Source organism: Myotis brandtii, unplaced genomic scaffold (assembly GCF_000412655.1).
Source record: "Myotis brandtii unplaced genomic scaffold, ASM41265v1 scaffold449, whole genome shotgun sequence".
Classification (NCBI taxonomy): Eukaryota; Metazoa; Chordata; class Mammalia; order Chiroptera; family Vespertilionidae; genus Myotis; species Myotis brandtii.
This window is the reverse complement of record NW_005367171.1, coordinates 933161-955012: the sequence shown is the minus strand read 5'-3', so window position 1 is coordinate 955012 and position 21852 is coordinate 933161. Positions and strand designations below refer to the sequence as shown.

At 38.1% G+C, this 21852-nt stretch overlaps 1 long non-coding RNA gene across 1 annotated transcript in view; it reads left to right on the top strand.

Moving 5' to 3' along the window:
• Positions 1 to 9399: 9399 nt before the first annotated feature.
• LOC102262104 overlaps positions 9400 to 21852 on the top strand; it is a 65203-nt gene continuing 52750 nt past the window's right edge. The window contains exons 1-2 of the long non-coding RNA XR_314084.2: positions 9400 to 9497; positions 19432 to 19568. This is a non-coding gene — a long non-coding RNA (uncharacterized LOC102262104). The remainder of the gene's footprint in view (positions 9498 to 19431; positions 19569 to 21852) is intronic.

The following is a 21852-nucleotide window of genomic DNA, read 5'->3' as shown; positions in this document are numbered from 1 at the left end:
TTTTTCTCACATATTTATTGACTTTATTGGGGTGACATTGGTTAAGAAAACCATACAAATTTCAAGTGTACAACTCAATAAAACATCATCTGCACACTGCATCATGCACTCATTACTGGAAGTTTCCATCTCCATTTATCCCCCTTTGCCCACTTCCACCTCTCCCAATTCCCTTTCCCTCTGGCTATCGCCATATTTACTGATGTTTTCAATTGTAAAGAAAATCCAAAAAACATAATGGAAGAAAACAAATTGTGGTTAAAATTCAAGAAATTGACCACTAATCTCAAATTACTCTAAATATGAGGCAAAATGTAATCATCTAGTGTTTCAAAATAATTTCCATGTAGGTTAAGTTTTAGGTATACACCTTGAGCATCACAAAAACTCTCCAATTAAGATAAGTGAGAATATGGTAATTTTATAGATAAAAACATGAAGCTCAAAGTAGTTTGGTGACTTGCCTCAGATGACAGAGTATGTAGCTCCCTTATATCTGTGTCTCTAATGTTCTTTGCACTTATAACATCTTTTTGTGACAGGTAAACTTAGCAGTACTAATACTATGAATTCACTTGAGAAGACAGGAAATAACTCTAAAACAATTCAAAATTAATAACAGAGCATTAAAATTGTCAATCGTTTTAAAGCTGAACTAAAACTACCATTTTTGGAAAAGTTGCAACTTTCAAATTTGAATATAGCCTCTGAATATCTGATTCTGTAAGAAATTATTCACTGTGAACTCATTTTAATAAGTGTTTATGTGCATGTAATAATAACAATTACTGGAAGTTGTATTTTCTTTATTAAAACTACAAAGCAATGCACTTTCTAAAATGAAAATTTCATTCCTAGGACTAATGGCTGTGCTATAAAATGAACACTTAATTACCTTATTTTCTTTTATCACAAAAATAAACTGAATTCAAAATAAAGATTAAAAGAATGGACACAAAGTAAAAATTTGCTAAAATTAAGAATCTGCTCAGAACATGATTTGACTTTGGATGGTGAGCACACAAAGCAATATATAAATCATGCATCATAGAAATGCACATATGAAACATATAATCGTATTAACCAATGTCACCCCAATACATTTAATTAAAAATGCTTAAAAGAATCTGCAGAAAGCTTGTCCGTGTGTCTTTGCTTAGCAAACCCCCCAAAAGCAATAAAAGAACACTGTCTACTCTGCGATTCATGTTCCTGCTGCAGTGCAGTGACTTGCACTGTTAACTGAAGTTGCTCTTACTGAGCAATAGCATACAAGGCCAGAAGGTCTTTTGCCAGTTGTATTGTGTAATGCAGCATTATTCTTGAATGCAAAAGCACACATTTACTCCTTGGCAATTCTCCTAATTTTATGTAGCATTTCTAAACAAATAAGAAAGGACAACAGCTATTGTGTGTATAAACTAGATGTATTTTTGGCATGTTCTTGCTGCCAACAATAAAAAGTTTATCTTTTTGTTTTGAGGAAATAAATGGTAGCCTTACCTGTGTTCTGGCAGTAATTCAAAGAAATCTATATATATTCTCTGAATATGAGAATATTTACCCACTTATTTATTCAGTAATTCACTTCTGTTTTTAAATTTTATTTATTAAATTGATTGGGGTTACATTGGTCAACATGAGCAGATAGGTTTCATGTGTGAACGCCTATGTTACAAGATCTGCATATTGCACCTCAAAAAAAAATAATGCACTTATTTTTAATGTTGTATTCAATTACCAGTTAGTGATTGCCTACAATGTGCTAAGGCTTAGTAACTAAGTAACTAAGTAACTTAGTAACTAAACAGTCTTCAAAGTGCTAGAAATATAAACAAACAAGCTACATTCCAGATTTTTAAAGGATTGCATATATTATGGGAGGTAGATAAGGGAACCTAATCCTATCTCATGGAGTACTACACCAGAGGCATGTTTGGTTTAATAAGAGAGCACTGAGGAAAAGCTTCCAACTTAACCTGAGTATGTCAGGAAAAGTGTCTCAAAAGAACCAGTGTTTGGCATTTCCATAATTGTATTGATTTTGTCATTAACACAACCTGAGGCTTATTTTATAGGTAATCTCATTTCATGAAATTCTTCCCTGAAGTAAGTGGTTGATACAATTGCTTGTTATTTCAGGACATTTTTTTTTTCTTGTCCTATATTTATGTTTTAGGATGAGAAGTGAGAACTGAGAATTGAGAAGTGGAATTACTAATGGAATGAACTCTTGTCTATCTGTATGCCCAGATAGGCTTAATAAATGAATATGAGGGCAGGCCTATGTAAGTGAGTATACAGTTTATGCAATTTTATTTTTAAATTATATAGTAAGTTTTTTTATATACACGGTCAATTAGAAATAGTAGTTCAACAATGACAGTGTTCATCACAAAATCTCATTGCATTTAAACCCCCAAGTCACTGCAAAATAATTGGTTTTAGAAACTGAAATCTAACACTTGAATTAATCATTATAATGAAAATTAGGTGATTTCATACCCATTATTGTCCTGGCTTCAAAATTTCTAGAGTAAAAATAATTTTAGCATCATTTATAGACATATTTTTTCTGGTTGCAATGTTCTGATGTCCCCAGTGGCCATTCGATACATGAAATCGCCAGCACCTTGTTCAACAATTTTGCTCATCTCTTCTAGAGAAGATAGAGAAAATCAGGTATGAATGATCTCATCTTTCAGTTATCTACACCTACAGACATTAGCTTCTCACTTCTTTTCCTTTAGTCTCTGATGATAAGATTTCCCTCATGAATTATTGAGGTTTAAATCCACCACTAATTTGGACTTTGATTTCACTCCCTCTCCTATTCCTGGGACTTATCCATCTCTATTATCTTTTCCATCTGCAGAATATTTCTCTTCTGAATGTTTCCCTTTAGCAGGGAAACATGTTTACATCTTTTCTACCCTAACAAAAATCAACAATAAAAATCACTTAATCCTAAATGCATGCCTCTGGCTACAATGCAGTTGCTTCCATTACATTCTCACAAAGTTTGTCCACTTTTGCAGGCTCTGTTTCCTCACTTCTGGTCAAGCTTCGCTCCATCACAGATGACAAAAGTCCCCTTCTTGTATTTGACACCTTTGATTACCTCTCCATTAAATGTGTTTTTTATCCTTGAAACTTTACTTACTTTGTTTCCAAGACATCTTCATGTAGCTACTGAAGTAGCCTCTCAATTCTTCTTTAACCTTTTAGGCCCACACATATAATCTCCTGAGCTATTAGTAATCTAATTAAAATGTGAATCTTGTCATTATCACTCTCCTGATTAATTCAATCAGCGTTCCGTCATTTGAACAGAAAAACTTCTGACACTTTAAAAGGGAAAATCAGATACCTCTTCATTTGACCTTGACTTTCTCTCCAACTGTATAGCTCAGCTGTGGGCAAACTACGGCCCGTGGGCCGGATCCGGCCCTTTTGAAATGAATAAAACTAAAAAAAAAAAAAAGACCGTACCCTTTTATGTAATGATGTTTACTTTGAATTTATATTAGTTCACACAAACACTCCATCCATGCTTTTGTTCCGGCCCTCCGGTTCAGTTTAAGAACCCATTGTGGCCCTCCAGTCAAAAAGTTTGCCCACCCCTGGTATAGCTCCTTGTTTTTCTTATACAGGGGTGGGCAAAAGTAGGTTTACAGTTTCAATAAAAATAAATAGTCTATACTAATAAAAGCCTAGGTGGCCTTCACGCATGATGTTGTCACAAGATGGCTGCCACAATATGGCCACTGCAAGATGGCCGCCACAAAATGGCCATGTGCGCAGCAAAGGCAGGGCCTGGCGGCCACTCTGTGTAAGGCCTGGGGGTCCCGTGGTTCCACGTGGCATAGAGGAGGCAGGTCCCAGAGGAGGAGGAGGGTCATGGCAGGGGAGAGCATTTGTGAGCAATCAGGCTGGAAGGAGAGAGCAGTTGGGGGCGATCGGGCCAGCAGGGGAGGGCAGTTGGGGGCGATTGGGCCAGCAGGGAGCCATTAGAGGGTGATCACACTGGCAGGCAGAAGCAGTTAGGGGCGTGATCAGGGCTGGGCCTAAACCTGCAGTCAGACATCCCTTTCACAATCTGGGACCACTGGCTCCTAACCGCTCGCCTGCTTGCCTGTCTGATCACCCCCTAACCGCTCCCCTGCAAGCCTGATTGAAGCCTAACTATTCCCCTGCCAGCCCAATCGCCCCCAACTGCCCTCCCCTGACAACTTTTTACTTATGTAAGGTAGATTAATGTTTGTCAGAGTACAGGCAGAGCCCTGAACAAGTGGCTGTGAGTCCATGTATTCTTCTAAATTCTCCTATCTGACTACTCCAGTGCTGGTTCCTGCTTGAACCCTGCCTACTGTACAAACTGGTGGGAACTTAGTCCAAGTTCTTCCTTTATCCTCTGCTCACTAGTAACAGGTGTTGGGGCTGAGCCCCTCTGCCTGGAGTTGGACCTCCCAGGACCTTCAGGTCTTAGACAGAGAAACCATGAGAGGTTGTGGGTATATGAGAATGAGTCTTTATTGCTGAAGCCAGTGGCCATATCGCCATCAGACAAGAACAGTCCTCACAGCAAAGTCCATACAGGCAGGCAGCCAGATACCAGCTGGTAAACATATCTCTTTCCCATAAAGCAGCATCAGTCTCTGTACCCACAGTTATTATCTGAGCAGCCGCATGCTGCCTCCTAGACTCATTGCCTCACATCATAGCAGTATCAAAGCTCTCCAGCTCAGCAGCTTCTGTCTCTTCTGCCCAGCTGCTCTCTCTAGCAGACTTCTTCCCACACTCCATCCTAGCTGCTCTCTCTCCATACTCCAGGAGACTTCTTCTCATTCCCACCTCAGCCGACACCACTGGTCAGTAACCTACTGTTATACCATTTAGAAAAAGAAGGCTTTGTGCCAATAGCTACATCAATCATATTGGCTACTGAAGGGCACGGTGTACCATGTGTCTTTGCACCTGCTCATGGTATCTTGGCCTGATCAGGATTCCCAGGTTCAGAGTCCTTGAACACCCCATTTAGGCACATACCCAGAGCAGCCTTTGGCCATTCTGGTATTGATAACAAGGCCTCTGTGCTCCCACCAGCCTTGACCATCTGGGGACCTGGCATGGTTCCCACAATGTTATAACCAACAAATGTCAATTTTAATACAATCAACTTCAGTACAGATCAGGAGCAAGGCTTTAGTTTTTAAAGTCATTCAGGGATGCAGACTTCTGTCAAGTGCTATGGGCTCCCCTAAGGTCTTAGAATGCTTGCTTCCAAATCCTATGTATGCATGCCGAGGAGTTGGAATAACTGCAAGATTATAAAGTTTTCATGAGATAGGACAAGAAGTAGCAAACAACAATTCTAACTATATGCCACTGGTTAACACAGTCAAAAGGATGGAAAATGCAGTCTATTCGTAAGTCTGGGAGGAAAAGTAAAGGGGTATGTGGAACAGACAGCATCATCTCTGCCATAACTGCTGCATGTCAAATTGTTTTTCCTCCTTTACTTCTTAAGTAATTTTCAAATCTGTTACCACCTCTATCTTCAACCCAATGAAACTCATTCTCATGGGCCAGACCTCAGCGTTTCTCAGAAGAACCCCACAGCATCCTCTAGACTGCAGTCTTTGCCTTCTTGTTTAACTCCACTGATGTGTCATCTGCACAGCTATAGTATTATTCAAAGTAAAATAAACATTTTATCTATAAAACTTCCCTGCACAAATCCCTTCAGTGACTTCCCATCGTGTACAGGATAGATACACCATACAATGCAAAAACAAGGTCCTCCTGGCTCGAAATCTGCCAATTTCCCCAGCCTCAACTCTGGCTACACATTGATTTCCACATTATGCTCGACCAAGATTGAAACAATTCTGGAATCCTTAACACATGCCATTTAGACTTTTTGCTCATTCTTTTTCCTTATCTGGAATATTGTTCACTTCTATTCTCCATAACATTTCAGGATGAATTAGGTGTCTCCATCTAAATTTACATAATCTCTGGCACCTTTATGAATCATCAGTGATTTACATCATTGTATATAACAATCAGTGCTGGTTCCTAAATAATTCATTAAACTATGATATCCTTGAGAATAGGGGCTCTGTCTTACATTTCATTTCTATTTCTCGGTAGGTACACAGCACTTAGCAATTATCTATAAACTAGAAGGCTCGTGCACAAAAATTTGTGCACTGGCAGGGGAGGGGGGTCCCTCAGCCCAACCTGTGCCCTCTCACAGCCTGGGAGGCCCTCCCGAGATAACCACTTGCTGGCTTAGGTCCGCTCTCTGGGTGGCAGATGGCATGCCCAATCCCTCAATGTCTGCCCTGTCTCCCCGATTCACAGATGGCAGGCCCGGATCCTGCGCTGGGGCGAGCAGCCGCTCAGATTGTGCTGCCGCCCGCCCCGCCCACCCCGCCCAAGACACGGCAGGCCCGGATCCTGCGCTGGGGCGAGCAGCCGCTCAGATTGTGCTGCCGCCCGCCCCGCCCACCCCGCCTGCCCCTCCCTGCACATGGCAGGCCAAGATCTCATGCTGGGGTGGCAGAGTGGGATCTGCCTGCAGTATGCAAATTAGTTGCCATCTTTGTTGGCCGTTAATTTGCATAAGGTGCTGATTAGCCAATGGAAGGCGTAGCGAAGGTATGGTCAATTACCCTTTTTGTCTTTTATTAGATAGGATATGTGCCAAATGAGTGAACTGTTCCTAAGTAGTCTTATCTTGAAATTTAGTTTCTTTGCCTGTGTTCCTTGTACACAACTTATGCTTTGTCATTTACTTCCATGGGACTAGTTCTTCATTTTCCCAAGTTCACTGGCTGGAGTTTGACTTTGTATGGCCAGGTAACAAGATAATAATTATTCCTCAAATAAATTTCCCACTTTATTATCCAGCCCATATAAGTGGATACCCTGGCATCATATTAGTATTACACTTGGGCACTATGTTATTATGCCAGAGAAACACTTCTAAGGTTTCTAGATTGGTCCCTTAAACCAAGTCACTGTCTTGTAGCCCATAACCGTCTTGTAGAATAGATTCATGCTTCTAATCGCAGTTATCACTCTGTGATCATTGAAGTAACCAGAATCTCTCACAGCCAAAGCTGTTCCATAATTATAACAACAAGCACTTGAAATATGGACATTTCTGCCATGCAGTGGGATCAAGAGTGTAGCCATGATAATAGTACAAAACAGTACAAAGAAATTCAATTGAAACAACAGTATAATATAATTTCCTATTCTTCTCTGAATTTGAAATCTTTGGTCCCAACTCCAAACTTATTTTAGGAAGCAGACCAAAATTGAGTGGGAAGTACTCTCCACTCAATCCTTCTCTATTAAGTTTTGATCTCATTTCAAAAATGGTAGAACCAAGGCTTTTTTTTAATGAAGTACTACATTAGCTGTACTTTGCCTTATAAAAAGTATATTGATTTTCATTAATTAGGGGCATTGAATTAAGTTAAATTGGAAAAGGAACACAAGTGTAAAACTTAAAATGCCTGGGTGTTTAAATAAATACTCTTTAGATGTTAAGTACATAGAATTCTTGAATTTGAAGTATAAATATCTTTTTTGATAAGTAAAGGAAGAATAGAAAGCATTAAAATGTTTAAATTTAATAATATTTTAAAAAACTATTATTTATTTTTTATTTGCTTTTATGGGGACATTTTTGCAGTTTATTTGAGAGCTATTTTTACTGTACAAAAATAAAAAGCCAAATTTATATATATGTTATAGATATATGATAAATGCTATCTATATACATATATTGTTTCTTACATGTTTTTGAAGACTTAAATATATATTTTTTCAATTTTATTTTTCAATTAGTTTATATTTTTTATTATTTTGTATTATTTTTAGATGTACCACATAGTGCTTAGATAATCATTCACTTTACACAGTATTCCTCCAGATATTTCTAGTACTCACCTGGCACCATACATAGTTATTACAGTACTATTAACTATATTCCCTATGCTGTACTTTATGTCCCCATGACTATTTTGTAATTACCAACTTGTACTTCTTAATTCCTTCAATTTTTTCATCCAATCCTCCAACTTCACTCCCCTCTGGCAACCATCAGTCTTTGTCTGTATCTATGAATCTGTTTCAACTTTGTATGTTTATTTTGTTCTTTGGATTCCACATATAAGTGAACTCATATGGTATTCATCTTTTTCTGACTGACATCTTTCACTTAGCATAATGCCCTTTATGGCCATGTTGTCACAAATGGTAAAATTTTATGCTTTTTATGGCCAAGTAATACTCCATTGTATATATGTACCACCACTTTTTTATCTACTCATCTATTGATAGGCATTTGGGTTGCTGCCATCTTGGCTATTGTAAATAATGCTATGATGAACATAGGGGTGTATATAATCTTTCAAATTGCTGTTTGGATTTCTTTGGATATATACCCAGAAGTGGAATTGCTGAGTCATAAACAGTTCCATTTTTAATGTTTTTGAAGACCTTGCATACTATTTTTCATAGTGGCTGTACCAATTTGCAAATCCTACCAACAGTGCGTAAGGGTTCCCTTTTCTCTGCATCCTTGCCAACACTGTTGCTTGTTGATTTATTTATATCCATCGATATACAAGTGGATAAAAATGCTGTGATGCATATATACATTGGAATATTACTTGGTCATAAAAATGACAATTTTCCATTTGCAACAACATGGATGGACCTACAGGTTATTATGTTAGACAAAAGGACACAATGTGTACTATGGGAAATATATTTACTGGCTAAAGATATACCTCTCTCAAGTCTATTGTCACAATGGAAATCTGAGGTCAGTATTGCTAAATGTACAAATTTCTAAGAAAAGCAGGCAATCAAATATTTACATGACATATCAGTTTTAACAAGTTGGCTTAAAAGAAAAACTGTGAGCAAAAAAACAAAACAAAACACCAAAACACACTGTGTGAATCTGAACAGAGACCACAAGAGTATTTAAACCCTCTGAAGTGGTCTTTGTAGGACTGACAAAGCTGAATCCATACTTTAGGAAGTTAAGTTTTATGCCAGCCTGTTTCAATATTTCAGGCGGAGGCACAAGCATATTCACATCCAGTTACCAAAGAATTGCGTTCAGAAGCCTGGTGACAATGACTTATATATGATAATTTTATAATCTTCCAATATGTTGGCTATATTCAACTCTCCCAGGTGAACTACAATGGCACAGCCTAGCATGTCTTCATTTCAAGTGTTATTATTCCTTCTCTTTTACTTTTACCACTGTTATTGAGTTACAATTTCCTACTACATTTCCCACAATTCTTCACTACATTCATTCCACCCAGCCAGCTCATTTTTCACCCTCCCTAGAATCTGACAAGCCACAGAAATACCTGATTTCAAAGAGATGCTTGCATTCTATACGGATGTCATCTAGGAGTATAAGTGCCCATTGTCACACTGCAGAGTGGAGAAAGGTAAGAGAAATCCTTGTAGGTCTTTATATTCTGATCTTTTAAAATATTTTGAAGAGACAGATATATTTTATTTTTCAACCAATGTCTGAGTTACTCATTTTCATTTCATCTGTGCAAATCAAAATGCAGTAAATTTTTTGAATGATAGATGTGGAGTGTGTACTAAAAATGTGATACCAATAAGATTGCAAGGAATAATTGAAGGAAGTCTTCCATAAGACTGACAATGACTCTGACTCCAGCAGCATGGGTTTGAATATAAATCTTGCACAAATAAATGAACTACAAAGAAAAAATTAAGTTGCTATCCTGCCTGATTGCTATGCCATTATAGCAATGTAAAGACAAATGGATTCATTTAACTTAGGCTAGAGGCTTAATTTTTTCATAATTGTCATCATAAAGCTCATATTAAGTTTTTATTATCAAATCATTTCATGATATGAAATCTTTTCAAATCTTGCAAGTAGGGAATCAATATTTAAGACAAAAAAAGTACACAAATAAACTGAGCTGGCTAAAGCAAAATTTAGTTACTTAGGTTGTAACAGGATTTTCTTTTTAACTGAAATGAGAGTATAATCAGATAATCTTATTGTCTAACTAGTGGAGATTATGATTCTGAATTAAATGCATGCATTTAAAGGTTATGTTTGATTATTTACTGGCTGGGATTGATATAAAAGTGGTATATTACAATATGCCATGTATGTGGTTAAACCAGTTGTAAATCATTAAATTTTTATTTAGTAATTAGCAGTGTTCTCATAAAAAGAATGAGATACATTCATCATTTATTTTTAAAACAGCTTTGAATAATTAGAATCATATGCAATTTGATCTATTAAGTGACTAATTAAATATAAATACTTAATGTGTACCAGAGAGCTGCTCTTTGATATTGCACAATTGTCCATTGTGTGGTCATTACCTTAACTGTCCCTTCATCCAAAGCATGGGGGAGTAATTCGTAAAATACACTCAGAGAAAAGGGAATATTAAGAAACAATGAGAGCCACAAGAAAGTCCTACGTTGGTCAATAGTGTTACATGACTTCAGGCAAGTATAAATATCTAATTTGTGCTCTAACTCCTGTCCAAGCTTCCACTCTGTGCTTTTGAAGATGTATGTAATTAATAAATAGCCCCAAACAGTCAGGAAAAGGAAAAGGGGAGAAGCTTAGGTGCCTAGATTATTGAAAAATTGAACATTTTAAGTAGAGTAGTTCTAGAAATCTAAGAGTTGGGTTTTCTAACTTCCAATTAGAAAGTCTATTTCATATAAAGATTCTTATCCTTGGCAAGAGATCAAAGTTATAAATTCTTATTATTCTTTTCCAATTTAGCTTCAATGTGCCATCAGATGAAATCTTATCACTTTATTCAGAATCTATCACTATTCTGCTCAAGAATTTAGTACTTTCCACAACATTAAATCCAACCTTATACATTTTCAAGGCCTTCACATACTAGCCTTTGCTACTTTTAGAATAATGGTAAAAGTGAAAACAATAAAAGCTAATATTTTCCCTACGCATTGTGCTAACTGTATTGCATTATCTCTTTTAATTCATGAAAGTAAAAGAAGGGCGGGGGAGGGGGAGATCAAGAAAACAGGCTGTGAGAGGTAACTTAACTGGGCTTGAGTCTTACTGTGCCTGTGTTGCAAAGCCGAGCCAAATCCAAGTTATATGATTCAGAACCATTGTTCTTAACCTTCCACTGTATGCTACAAACTTCACACTATTGCAACACTCTTCAAAACCTCATCTCCACTCTCTTTCCATGAATCAGACCAGACACTTTCATGTACTTAATATTGACCTACTCTTTTCTCAGTGCCTTAGTTTCATGCTGTTTCCTCTCTTCAAGTGTGTCCTTCCTCAGCCAAATACCCCTCCTCTTTCAAGGTGTGTGTCACATGTCTTCTCCCCCACAGCTTTCCACCTCAAATGCATACCTCAGATCTAAAATTTACGTACATTTCCATGTGCCTAGTGTAGATACAAAGGTGATTATCTCTCAATAAATATATTTCCTGAAAGCATTAATAGTAAAGACCATTATAGTAGTCATTATACAATTAAGAGTGTTGTCATACACATTTGATTCCTTGTTACAAAAGATAGGTTTACTGCCAGACATATATCCTGTGCCAGATTTTTCATCATCAACATTTTCCAAAAAATCCATTCCCATTTGGACGTCCTTTAGTCTGTGTCCAATTTTTCTAGTAAGAGCTTCCAAATTTAATTTTAACTTCAAGTGCTGCTGCCCAATATAAGCCATATAGAGCCAGAGCAGGAATTTTCCTTACAGAGAAACAGGATCCATTTAATTGAAGGCAAAGAAGGGAACTATTGTGAGGTTGCACCTATCCGCAGGAATGGCGGCCCCATGCCTCTTCTGGCTTGTCCTCTCTCATGTTCCTGCTCCCTTTACCCTTAGATTCTGGTTCATAGATTTGGGACAAGACCTGGCTTGACCATGATACAAAGGAGAGCTCTTCGTGGGAAGCTGGTGGATTCAGCTAAGTTTATTGCATTTTTGTCTCTCTGATATATTATTGGCAGGGCATGATGACTGCTAAGTTGTCAGGCTGGTGCGGGGAGGAGAGCTGCTCTGGCCCCTCGGCTGGCCTGATTTGGAAGAATGACTACCATTTCTAGCTAGGCAACCTCAGGCATGTAGATATTATTACTTCAAGGATATCAATTTAGATTCATTGCATAATTGCACTTACAGAAAAGGCAGGATGTTATAGTTACTGAAAGGACTCTGGAGCCAGACTGCTTAGGTTCAAGTGTGTCCTTCCTCAGCCAAATACCCCTCCTCTTTCAAGGTGTGTGTCACATGTCTTCTCCCCCACAGCTTCACAAACAGCTTTGATATTTACAAACTGTATGACCTTGAATCACTTATTTGACTTAATATCTCAGTTTTTTCAACTATAAAGCAGAGATTATAATAAGACCTGCCTTATATGCTTTTTTTGTGAGAATTAAAATGATTTAAGATATGTTAAACATGTAGAACAGTGATAGCTCTCAACAGTGTTACCTATTATTGTTTTATATTTGTAAAGTAAGTAAATAAAATTTTTAAATAATACATTTTCTGTGTAATACAATTTTTTTCTTGTCTCCTTTCTCCTCAAGACTGACACTTCTTGAGGGCAGAGAGCAGGTAATACTCATCTTTGTATATCCTCAGTACTTTCCAGGAGGATATTACATTGTATGCCTACAATGACTACTTGCTGAATGAAAGAAAGTTGTGGTAACTAAAGATAAGGAGTAAATGAAGTAGAGTTTAAGAGTTGTAAGACAGCCATAGCCAGTTTGGCTAAGTGGATAGAGCATCAGCCAGTGGACTGAAGGGTACTGGGTTCAATTCAGGTCAAAGGCACATGCCTGGGTTGTGGGCTTGATCCCCAGTAGGGGGGGGTGCAGGAGGCAGCTGATTAATGATTATTTCTCATCACTGATGTTTGTATCTCTCTTTCCCTCTCACTTCCTCCCTGAAATCAATAAAAATAAAAATAAATGAAAAAGAATTGTAAGACAAACTGAACTACCAAGCAAAATAGAGACAGACTCAGAGAGAGCAAGCAAGCTCAGGGGGGCAGGAGTTTTTTTGTTTTTTTGTTTTTTGTGTGTGTGTGTTTGTGTGTGTGTGTGTGTGTGTGTGTGTGTGTGTGTGTGTGTGTGTGTGTGTGTGTGTGTGTAGTGGTGGGGGCATGGAGATTAAGCAAAAAAGAGAAAAGAAAGAGAACTCATAGACAGGTAATTGCAGAGAAGGGGTGGTGGAAGTGAAGAGAGCATAGAGGAGATAGTGATGGAAAAAATAAAATAAAATAATAAAATAAAATAAAATGAATAAAATAGAATAGAATAGTTGTAAGAGTCCAAAATGTTTAAGAGTAATGTAACTATTATATTGGTAGGTTTGTCCTCATCAATGTTGAAATCACGCTCATAGTGATAGCAATATTCAAATAGGAGAGAAGAATTGTGAAACACTTGTCAAATTTCTCAGGAGAGAAAAAAGTATGAACCAAAATCACAAAACAAAACAAAACACATTGGCATGGAGATTACTGTAGACTGCTGGCATAACCACACATAAAGAGCTTTCCATGAAGAGGAAGTTATGTTGTCTGCTGATACTGGGGAAAATAGAGAAATGCCAACACCACACATGTGCTGTATAAAGTATATATTTAAAATGACTACCTACCCCTAATCTCCTCTTAAATGTCCTAAAGTAATTTTTAAAACAGAGTTCTTGATTTTTTTCATTTTCTCCCATCAAAATATGTGCAAGTCAACAACAACAATGTTAGGGGCTGAATTTTGTCTCCTAAAAGTTTGTATGTTGATGTCCTAATCCTCAGGATTTCAGAATCTAACTGTATTTGGAAGGAAATATTTAAGTTAAATTATAATTAGGGTTAGCTCTAATCCTATATGACATTTCCTTATAAAAATAAGAAACTTGGATATAGAAAGATATAGTGGGAAGACTATGTGAAGATACAGGGTGGTAGTGGAGAATAATGAAAATGGAAAGAATAGAGAGATTCTATTTTGATGTTCTAATCATATTTAGACTAAAACCCAGATGTTCAAAACCTGATGTGATTAATCTATGTCCATGGTCAGCAGTCCACTCAAGTTCCAAAAAATGTTCTCAGAAAAAGTGCTCCTTGTAGCCCCAAGAGTTCTCAGCATAAATACTTGAAGAATTGACCAGTATTGAGGATGCTTCTCTCTGATGGAATCAACAGCAGCCTCTGCTGGTTTGGAGATCTCAGGCTTCCATGGTGAAACTGGGTTGTGATGAGGAGCAATTGGCCTCGAAAACACCCCTGTTGCTCAGGTGGTTTGAGGGAGAGTTCTGTAATACCAAGGCTCACCTTCCTTAAAATGATTGGCAGAGGAACATTCTGAAGAAGGACCAACCAAGGCACTATATAAAACAGAAAGCTCAAAGAGACACAAGGCAGTGATATACATATGTTATATTCTGATGCCTTCCATACCTTCCAGACTGTTCTTGAGCTGCATGTTGAACTGAGTTACACTGGATGGCAAAAGGAAATAATGGCATATAAATGAGATAGTCACAGAGACTTATGGTCACCTCAAGGTGAGATCAGGAAAACCTTCAGGAGCCTGATAGAAGCCAGTGATCATTCACCTGCTGTGTAGAGCTACCCATGCCCAGTCACTGGTTATAGCAACAACACCAACCAACCAACAGGGAAGGGGGTGTTATGCCAATAACCAGTTAAGATAAGATGTGACTGCCTTCCCCTGCTCATCCTATATAATAAAGATAGAATATGCAAAATAACCCTTATGCCCTCACAAGATGGCTGCCTATGACCAGGCTGGCAGGGGGGTTAGTGAGTGACCACCAAACGACTAAACAGCAGGCTGCGTGGGGTTACCATGCCGGCAAAAAAGGCCATGAGGGGCAACCAGGCCAGCGGTTGGGGGGGGGGTTGTGCATTTGGTAGCAACCAGGCCAGCAGGGGGGGCAGTTGGGGGCAATTAGGCTGGCAGGGGGGCAGTTAAGGGCAACCAGGCTGGCAGAGGGGGCCAGTTTGGGGTGACCAGGCAGGCAGGCAGGTGAGCGATTACGAGCCAGCAGTCCAGGATTGTGAGAGAAATGTCCGACTGCCGGTTTAGGCCAGATTCCTGAGATTGGGCCTAAACAGGCAGTCGGACATCCCCCAAAGGGTCTCAGATTGGAGAGGGTGCAGGCTGGGCTGAGGGACCCCCGCCCCTGCACAAATTTCATGCACCGGGCCTCTAGTTTCTTAATACTGATTTTCCTCAAGTTCAATTTATGCATAAAAATGTTTTTGATTAATGAAAATAGAAAGGAAAAAAATGATGATGGATACACCTGTGAACACAATTGACCTTTTACTCAATTTTTCTATCCAAAGTCTAATGTTAACATTTTTGTTTAAGATACCTTTTTAACTGCAAACTTCGATTTCTTAGGTTGAAATTTATAGCATAATTATTTCTTTATTTTTAATGACTTTCAATAGCTCCCCCCCCACAAAAATCCCTTCTATTTGTTATATAGAATGGAAATACAGACGGATAAATTAAAACCAGTTTTTCCCCCCAAGAGAAATAACATGAATGTTCTAATTTGAAGAGAAGATCAAAGTATATATGGAAATAATTGGCAAATACAAAGTCTACTCTAAGATGTGATTTTAACATGAAGCCTGTTAGGCAGCATCACAGAGAGAAATGCCGTCATCTATGATATCAGAAGATACTCACTCTAATCCCAGATGAGTTGACTATTTTCTACATAAATTTTGGCCTGCATTATATCTTCTCTAGGCCTCAGATACTTAAAATAATAAGTTTGGACTAGGAAATACTTAGCATCCTTTCTCCATTTTAATCATCTATGACAACTTAGAGTAGATTGTCATTAACTGAAGGAAAGATAGAATAGCAAAGACTCTGAACTGAGAGTTGACTAGAATGTCAGAGGGCAACAAGGACATATGTGAATGAATTGGAGAGGAAGGGTAAAAAGGAAATGTTAGTATTACCCAGTTGGGAAGTCCAAGGATAAATGTCCAAGTAAGTACTTTGATTTTTACTCTGAGGCAGATGAAAAAAAAATTGGAGGATTTTTAGAAAAAGAGAAATTATTTCAGTCTAATTTTAAAGAGTGATGCTGGCTATGTTGAGAAAGACTGAAGACAAAGGATGAATAAGGGAGACAAGAAAGATTTGCAATAGCTCAGGAAGGAAAGGGATTTGGACTAATGTGTGGTCCCAGAAATTGGAGTGAACAATTTAGTGCCAGAATTTAGTGTACAATTTGAAGGTAAACCCAATAGTTGGTAGTGTTTTAGATGGGGGTAACGTTGAGGGGTATGGAACAAGGATGCCACCCAATGTTTAAGCCTATGAAACTGGAAAGACAGCGTTTTCTTGAGGTGCGATGGTGAGACTATTACAGCAAGTTTGGGATGGTTTAAGGCTCAGAAATTCAATTTTAGACATATTAAGTTTTAGGTGATTGTATGTCATTCAAGTGGGGATATTAAATGAGTAGATGGACATGAGTTTGGAGTCAGGGAAGAGATCCAGTAAGGACATATAAGCTTAGTGTTGCTATTTAAAGATAGAGAGTGGTTGCAATCACTGAGAAAGTGATTGTAATGAGAATAGAATTAAGAGCATATCTTTAGCTGACTATGAAGCTTATGTGACTTAAGGAGTAGCAAAACTATCAGAGGAAAATAAGAGTAAGAAACCAGAGATATAATAGCAAAACTAGATGAATATGGTGGCTTGCAAGCTTAGACTAAAAAGTGAGTAAAAAAAAATATTCTATCATTATATAGGGTCATATGCCCATGGTCAAATATATGGATGTATATGTGTGCAGGGATATATGTTTATGCAGAGACATTTTCATTTAATAAAATGAGATTATGCTATACCTAATCTTCTAAAATCTTATTTTAAAAATTAATTGATCATGGAAGAAATTTTTATATCATCTTTACTCATAAGATGTTTTATTTTTAAATTTTGTACTTTCCAGCATTATTAAAACAAAGTATCATGATGAACTTTTTGTTTTAAAAAAAGCACAGTACAGTGAAATGTTGACTGTGAATATTTAAAGTAACACTTGCTCTCTTCTATTTAGTTTAATTTGCAAAATTAAGAAACCAAAGAAAAACCAAACCGAGGAATAAAGGAGTAGAAACTGAAATAGGAATTTTTAGGGGTGAAAATAGGCAGGCTTATGGAATTTTTTAAATTAAGGGGTCCATGGAAAAAACACAAGGCTACAGAGTTGCAAAAGGGTACATTTCCATAAGACAAGGAAATTAGGGGAGGCAGAAGTTACATTTCCATAACTTAAGGGAACTGGGAGTAGCCAAAGGTCTATATTTACAAAATAAAAAAGAGGCCTCACATGTCCCATGTGAGGTTTGACCTTTGAACTCAGGAGTTGCTATAGTGACCAAATCAAAGGGAATAGTGGCCAATCAGAGGGAATATGGAGGCGCAAACACTGCAGCCTTTATAAACTAGGGAAAAAGGAACTCAGTGGGATTCTTTCCCCCTCCCCACCTGGGAGTCTGTGCTTGTTCTTTAATAAATTTCCACCTTTTCTGTACCATCTTAGGTCCATGGTTTCATTCTTTGACTCCTATGGACAAAGAATCCAGAGAAGCCATCCTGCCCAGGCAAACACCGTGTGTTCCAGTCCAAAAATCCCATATCAAAACAAAACAAAAAAAACATCAAATTCTTTTTGTTTCTAACTATCGCAATTCATATATTTCAATGGATCTGATTCTTTTTTATTAGAAGGAGCTAGCTTTGAATAGAATAGAAATTTTATGAAATAAAATTAAGAAACAGCTGACATTTTCTGCTTCTTCTTACCAAAGATAAAGTACTGTGTTCCTAAGATTCTAACATCTGTCTGTTTCATAAAGGCAAAGTCACCTGTGTGGGAGCTCCTAGATTTTCATTAGATAGGAGAGATAGAAAATAAATTAACAGCAGTTACAATGTGTTACAATTAGCACTTTAAGGCAGCAACAATATGGTGCATTATTTCACTCCATCTGGAAAACATTGAATGAGTTGAAGGCGTTCTGTAGAAGATATGAGTCGAGTGTCCCTGAAAGACTCTTCTCAATGCTCCCAGATTTCTCCCAAATGAGGGCACTTTTAAAAAGTAAATTAGCTATATCACAGGATATTTCATCTACTAAACCATAAGCGAAAATCAAATAAGTAATTATTGAACATTGGCTGCATACCAGAAACTGTGGTGGGCAGTTTATACTTTCTATAATGTTTCAGATCATTCACTGGTGTTCAGAGTGGAATTTATAGAAATAGTCAATAAAAGGAATTTTGTCGAAAAGAATAACAAAATTGTTATAGTGTATACTTTAAGGACTTTGTTAATTGGAAATAAGTACACTGGCAAACACAATTTGTCAATCAATAGTTCTTATGATCTAAGGGTTATAACATATTAGACACGCCATTTTAGAATTTATGAGTATTTACAATAAATATAAAAACAACCTTCAGAATGCTTGTATGAAACTTTTCCTTTTACTGAATAAAAGTAACAGAGGTGGGCAAAAGTAGTCCCTTTGCCTTCCTCAACTACTCTATTAAATGCCATTGCATTTTTTCAACCATATTGTTAATTTTGAAAAATCAACTGGATTGAAGTTGATTTCATGTGCAACAGTGCTTCCTGGTGAAACAGGAATTTTAGGGGACATAGGCAGGTTTAGGGAATTTTTAGAATTGGGGGTCCATGGAAAAAACACAGGGCTACAAACTGGGAGAATGTGCCTTTCCATAACACAAGGGAGACAGGTGCAAGGGAGGAGGGGAGAACGCTAAAGGATTGGGTGAGTGTGGGTCTCAGATCGAGACACACACAGAGAGAGAGGGAGAGAGAGAGAGAGAGATTCTTTGTTCACTTGGTATTTTAACTAGGAACTTTTTCAAAACACTCAATCAGCTTTCCAAGCTTTTGCAGGCTTCTGATGGGTCCACACCCTAACCAATGATTCCTTTCTCAGGGTAGACTGACAGGCCTCTATGGTCAAGCTCCTGACCCTTCACCAGGTTGACTTCTAATGTGTATGTGCTTATTGTCCCTTTTGTTCTACCCCTTCCCCCAGTGAACTGTGGGAATGGACTGGGGGTTCTCTGGGGAGCAGTGCAGAGCTGTAACTTCCGGGTGAATCAAGCATGCCTCTGCTTCCCAGCTGACCATGCTGACCATGTCTGACTCCCTTTTGCTTGCTTCTCATTAATATTTAGCCAACTATGGTAACAAGTCCAGGCATGTAGTTTTGGCTCTACTACTAATTAATCTTGTCTTTCAGGTTCCTATGCTCTCTGTTCCCCTCTTTGCAAAATGAAAGCAAACCAAGGCTATGTGCTCACAGGAGAACAAGGCAATGGGATGCTGGGATGCAACTTCTAGATCAGAAACCCATTCATTTGGAGGATCCCTTTGTGGGTAAGTACAGGATGTTTCCTTTGGTAGGCTTGAAATTAAGAGAGGAAATTACCAGGATATGTGAGCTTTGTTTCTATTTTTAAGAATTGTAATTCTTAAAATCCTTTGTAGATTTTTTTTCTTTTTCTTTCTTTTCCTACAGAGATGATTTCTCTTTAAATTTGTTCTGTCTCTTCTGAGGATTTATATTTGTTTGCTGATTATATTTTGCCAATATTTAGGGTAAAACTTATTTTAGTTTTCATTCTTTTTCTTTTCCTTTATATTTTTGTCTTTTCCTTACACTGTCTCTGAATCGATTTTCTGCAGCATCAATTATGCTCTTTAACAACAATTACATATTTTACTTTCTTATATTATTTTTGGAAATGAGTGGAATTTTTAAAGTAAGTTTTATGTGTATATCTCGTACATTACAACAAACATTAGTTGAATGACTGACTTTCAACCCTGTCACATCTTGTTGACTCATGTTTCTTTTTTATAGATGTCAATTTTATTTGTATCTTGCTGAGAACATGAAATTGATGTTTGAATTGATGTTATAAATGTCCTCTTTCTTTCTGAAAACAATTTCCAAAATTATGCTCTTGCTTTCGTGCTTCGTGATAGTTCTTGCCTTTTCTAATGCTTCATTTTATTTGTTTGCTTGTTTACTTTGTTGAATATTCATGTATCATAGGCTGGGGCGTGATGAGTCTGGGCTTTGCCTTAGGTGGATATCAGACTGTCCTAACCTTCACTGTGTGCTTATTCTCCTCTATGGTACTATAAAAGTCCCCACAGGGATCTAGACCAGGAGGTCAGGTTGATGCACAAGGATCCTAACTCACTCTGTGATAGCCCGTAGAGATGAATTGAATGTTGGGCTGGTGGACTGAGGCTCACTTTCTTGCAAGTTCTCTGATTTGGGAGTGTCCATCTTCTTTTCTCAGCCTCTGGAGAATCAATGTTGTGGATGGACCAGCCCTTGTGGCTCTTATTATGATTGCAAGATGCCCTTAGCAATAGCAATCAGGACACTTTGAAAGAGACAAAGTTTATTACATATAAAACCTGGAAATTACATGGCACATATATGGTCATACGGAAAGGCCACAGGGAGAGAAAGAGAAAGAATGAGATAGTCCTGAGATTCTATTTTTGTTGAGGTCAAGGACGGGTTATTGTTGCAGGCTCATTCTTTTTTATGGCCTGGTTCTATTTTCATTGAGGTCAAAGGAGTCTAGGATTTTGCAGGCTCATTCTCTCTATTTATTTTTTAATATGTCCGTATTGATTTTTAGAGATAGAGGAAGGGAGAGGGATAGAGAGATAGAAACATCAAATCAGCTGCCTCTTGCATGCCCCCCTATCAGGGATCAAGCCCAAAACCTGGGCATGTACCCAACCAGGAATTGAACTGGTGACCTCATGGTTCATAGTTCCTGGGTGGACGCTCAACCTCTGAGCCACACTGGCTGGGCTGCAGGCTCATTCTTTATTGGTGGATTTAAAACATAAGACTGGGAATTTAAGATGAAGAAGAGAGCCCTAGCCCATTTGGCTCAGTATATAGAGCATTGGCCTGCAGACTGAAGGGTCCCAGGTTCCATTCTGGTTAAGGGCACATGCCCAGATTGTGGGCATCATCCCCAGTGGGGGGTGTGCAGGAGGCGGCCAATCAATGATTCTCTCTGATCATTGATGTTTCTATCTCTCTCTCCCTCTCCCTTCCTCTCTGAAATCAATAAAAATATATTTAAAAAAAAATAATAAAATGAAGAGAGGAAAAAAAACAATTGGCCCAAATGGTCACTTATCAAAACCTCTAAAACAAAGCAGTGAGGAGTCCTGGCCCTCTTTATCTACTTGTGTGGCTGGCAATGCGGCCTCCTGAAGTTGGTGCCCAAGCCATCAAGCCGGCACTTGATTACAAAAAAGAAAACCCAGCTGTCAGGGTTTATACTTTATTTTTACACTAAGAATAATGACATGAAACACTACACCTCAAAGCATGCAGTGCTTCTGGTGCTCTTCTTATCTTTCTTTTCTGACACGTTTTCCCTTTGGCCACTTAGCATCACACGTTACAATAAGCTTCTGTGTCACATCCTAGTTCCTGCCATGTCAACTACTGGGTGTTGTATCATTGAAAGGATCCATACAGAAAAAACACTAATAAGAGTGGAGTGGGGCCCTAACCGGTTTGGCTCAGTGGATAGAGCGTCGGCCTGTGGACTGAAGGGTCCCAGGTTCAATTCCGGTCAAGGGCATGTACCTTGGTTGCGGGCACATCCCCAGT